This window comes from Larimichthys crocea, chromosome XV, assembly GCF_000972845.2.
Source record: "Larimichthys crocea isolate SSNF chromosome XV, L_crocea_2.0, whole genome shotgun sequence".
In the NCBI taxonomy this organism is placed as follows: domain Eukaryota; kingdom Metazoa; phylum Chordata; class Actinopteri; family Sciaenidae; genus Larimichthys; species Larimichthys crocea.
In genome coordinates, this window is record NC_040025.1 from 5,776,579 (window position 1) to 5,780,883 (window position 4,305).

Below are 4,305 nucleotides of genomic sequence, written 5' to 3' on the forward strand. Positions count from 1 at the left end.
GCTGTGTTGTGATTAATTCAGTGAACGCTGTCTCTAAAGTTTTAGAAATGTCTTTGAAAAGTAAAGTAAGGTTCAAAACATCATGATGCTGAACTGAACTACAGAGACAAAATATGAAATGCCAAACATCCATGCAGAGTCAAATGAAAGCACAAGCTGTGTTAACAGAAACAAGCACATTCTGGCTCCTGACACGGTGTGCTACAGTGATGGGATAAATCCTGTTCAGTGAAGATGAACCAAGGTGGGAGAAAGGAGGCGGACAGTGCATAGCAAAGATACCAAAATGCTGAAGATGGCACATCTACCACAACAAGAGGTGGTGCGCATAGTGCTCACAACCATGTAAGTGTGCATTGAGTCAAAGTGTATTAATGCACCAACTGGGAAGAGTTTGTTGTGTTGAAGCACAAAAAACAATGATTAGTCTTAAAATTTTCAGTAATTGCTGAATATTTAGCTGATTTCGATAATGTGGATGAGGACATTAAATTTGATGTTGCCCGTTTTAATCTGAATAAACAGTCAAGACTACAAATCAAAGATCAAGTGAAGAGCTACAGAAACATTTTTCTTCCATAATGTTGCCAGACATTTAAAATAACAATCTGAGCAAGTCATGGAGAGAAACAAGGATTTTTAATGGATGTAGTTTGACAGTGCACAATTTCCCGGGGAATAATATTGTAGTCCGTTTTGTGGCTGCAGGCTGCAGCGCTCTCGTTCCATACTGGATTAAATTCACTCACTTTGACACTGGAACATGGTGAAATAAGGTCCAGGATGAAAAATGCTTTTAACACTGGGTGACTTCTGCAGAGGTTAGTCTCGCGTTGCCTCCTCGGGGATCCCTCGTCAGTCTTTCAAACAGAAACACCAGCCTTCGAGAAGTTGGACTGGAACAAGTAATATAGTTTCTGTCACAGCATTGTCAGCAGTGACAATGAAGCTGACTGTTGAATTGGCAGCTACTGAGCATTGCAGCCACCTTCTCCTCCTTATTTTTGACCCTCATTCTGGCAGCATGTTTAACAAGGACTACTGACTGGAGTCCCTGGGAATAAACTACTGTAATAAACAACTATCCTAGCAAAATGTTAACTCATTTCCTTTTTCATAAGTTATGTAATTAAATGTCATCTGTATCTGTGTAAAGCAGAAAAGAGCACACAACAAAATCAGTCTCTTTCTCCTACAGCTACTTCCCAAATAGAAGTTGAAGAGGATCAATTTAGCAACCAGCATGAGCAAAAACTCCATCTTTTCATACTTTGAAGTTTTCCACATCTTTGAAGTTTTCACTTGGACTGTCTTTACTTGCTGAGTGCATGTGAGGCTCTGTGTTGTGTCGTTTCCTGAAGCGTGTGTCGTCTTTGTTCTCGAGCAGATCTTCTGAGGATGACAAAAGCTTCCCTCTAGTCCTCGCATCTGTCTGATGTTGCACACACGCTGTTGTAAAAGCCAGATCACACATAATTCGTAAGTACTTTTTCAGAAAACTTTTACTGCATCTTTCATTTTTTTACTTTTAAAGTAATTTTTTCATCTTTTGAGATTTGTCTTTTTGCTTGATGATTTTACATCACGTACATGTTAGTCTTACAAAGACTGTATTGTGTGTCTGATAATAAAAAAAAAACTGTCAAACCGTCATAATCTCTCTGACTATCTCTGCTGAAGGACTGGGGGCAGAATGGGCCGAGCACCTGCTTCCTCTCTTATCAGGGGACACGAAAACAGCGGGGCTCGGCCTGCCTGCCCTGCCCTTTCCCGAGGCCACTACGCGGACATCAAGAGGGCTGACCAAACTGGGCCCCACCAACCGACCGTTTACCTACGCCCAACAATTAAAGGATGCTCCGACCCGAAGGTTGCAGCCCGGGGACTCTGATGGCAAGCAGCAGATGGTGGAACAGGTTATACGGGAGCAGTTCATGGATCCATCCAAGTCAGACGTGTTCCTTACTTACCTCTAAAGCACAGGTGTGGCAATCCACTCAGCCAGCACATCTTTTTTATTTTTTCCCTCTAGCATCCTTTCCCTCTCTGCCATGTTTGTTTGCTTCTCCCAGTTCCTCTGTCCTGCTTCCTTCTTCTTCTTCTTTCGCGTTTATTGGCAGTCGGCATCCTTAATGTTGCATATACTGCCATCTGCTGGACTTCACTTCTTTCTTATGTCCTCTTCTGTTACATTCTTTTAATTAACCCAGTTGAGACAAGAAATCTCACAATGGCTCTCCTCCCTTCCCTAGTGTCTACTATACTCTTGAATTTATTTTCCCCTATTCCTGCCTTCCGCAACCCCTGTACTCATCATTTCCCTCTCCCTTTCATATCCAGGACATGCTACAATCACATGCTCCACTGTCTCCCTCTCCCCATAGCTACACTGACCAGTTGGATGTTTTCCTATTATATTAAGTGTGTTATTCAGTTTACTGTGCCCTATTCTTATTCTGCTCATGATTACTTGTTCTGTTCTATTATCTCCATAACATCCTACCTCTCTTACTACAATTTGTAATGTATATAAATGTCTCCCTTTTTGTTCCTCTGTCCTGCTCTGCTTCCTCCTCTTTCTGTGTGGGAAGGTGATTGCTACCTGACCAAAGGTGTGCCAGTTTACTGCAGGGGGAGGTTCTTGAGCCACTCAGGAGACAAACACTTTAAACAGTGAATCACACACAAAGTAAGAACACAGTAAAACAATGCAGTGCAAATAACCACACAGAAAAGTTTCTCCTGGTCACTTTGTGACATATTCACACATTTTCATAATATTATGAACGGGAGATCGACCGGCGGATCGGTGCGGCTTCTGCAGTGATGCAGACTCTACACCGGTCCATTTCTTGATGATTGATTTCACTGGATGTTAAATGCTTTGGAAATATTTTGGTATCCATCCCCTGAATTGTACTTTTCTATAGCCCTTTCCCTGAATTGCTTGGAGTGTTCTTCTGTCTTCATGGTGTAATGGTAGCCAGGAATACTGATCAACCAACCCTTCAGACACAGGTGTTTTATACCTCAATCACTTGAGACACACCTACACCACTCAGGTGATCATTTCACTAATTGTGAGACTATTGGCACCAATTGGATGGACCTCTATTGAATTAGACCATTAAATTAAAAAGGGGGTGAATAATTATGCAAACAATTATATTTCTTTATATATTTTTTGTTTCATTGACATTACTTTGTAGAAATCTGTTTTCACTTTGACATTAAAGAGTTTTTTCCAATAAATTTTTGTGTGAAAAAAAACAAATTTTATTGACCATGATTGATTTATGAAAGCAATAAAAGGGTAAAACATTCGGTGCACTGTACTTGAGATTTACTGTCGGCAAATTAATGAGCAGCTTCTTCCTTCTTTCCTTCCATCCCCCAAAGAAATCACTTGACATTCTGTTCTATTTATCTGCTACTCTTGTTCAACCTATACATCAAGCCATTTTTTCTGTAATTGTCATTCTTGTCTGCTACAAACCCTCCATTTTCATCACATGGCTTTTGTTCTTTTATTTTTTTCCAACTATTTTCTGACCATTTATTTTTCCTAAACCATTCAGTTCTCATTCTCTTTAGCCAGTCTTAGCTTTGTTGACATGTGGCCAGAATACTAAACTATCTCACTCAGACAGAGCTTGTGCTGCTTTGCTGAAAAGCAAAATTACTTGGAACTTCAAATTGGCGGTGAGTTTATTACGAGTGGTCGGGGTGTTGCATGGTAAAGGTAAATACTCAAAATAATCAAAGCAGAAGAAAAATGGTACTTTTGCCTTTGTCCAATAACTCAATGTCTTCTCTGCCTTTCCTCTGACAATTTGTAAGATTGATCTGTGAGATTGAACTGTAGTGATTTTCATGTGATTGATAGCTGTGGTGTACCCTGTCTTTGTTCTTGTCCGCTTGTCTGTCTGTCAGAGAATGACAAATTTGTCATTTATTAGTCTTGTACTTTCCATTCCTGTGCTTACCTTTAAAATTTAACTGCTACGGTTATGTCCCCTTAAACGTTCAATGTTTTATTTTGACAAACCACAAATTTGGTGTTTGGTGGAAAAGCCTGCTACTGCTTTGTTAACTTAGGTGGACCTAGCCTTAGCCCTTGGATTGGCCTCTCGTTCATTTGTTACATGACAGCTACTTAGTCACTGTCATGCTGTTAAACAACAGTGGCAGAGAGGATACAGGACACAAGTCACTTTATTGTGGTGTGTATTTGCTTTCCTTGGTTTTCACATGGTTTGAATTGCTTGTGGCATTATGTGTATTAACCATGTTGCCCTCAGAGTG

General features: G+C 40.4%; 1 long non-coding RNA gene across 1 annotated transcript; it reads right to left on the reverse strand.

The window, feature by feature from the left end:
• Nucleotides 1–631: 631 nt before the first annotated feature.
• On the reverse strand, nucleotides 632–2,681 carry LOC113747755 (uncharacterized). The gene is made up of 3 exons (XR_003463868.1): nucleotides 1,971–2,681; nucleotides 1,271–1,449; nucleotides 632–896 (listed from the first exon to the last, which is right to left on the reverse strand). It is a non-coding gene; the product is annotated as an uncharacterized LOC113747755 (long non-coding RNA).
• Between the last annotated feature and the right edge of the window lie 1,624 nt (nucleotides 2,682–4,305).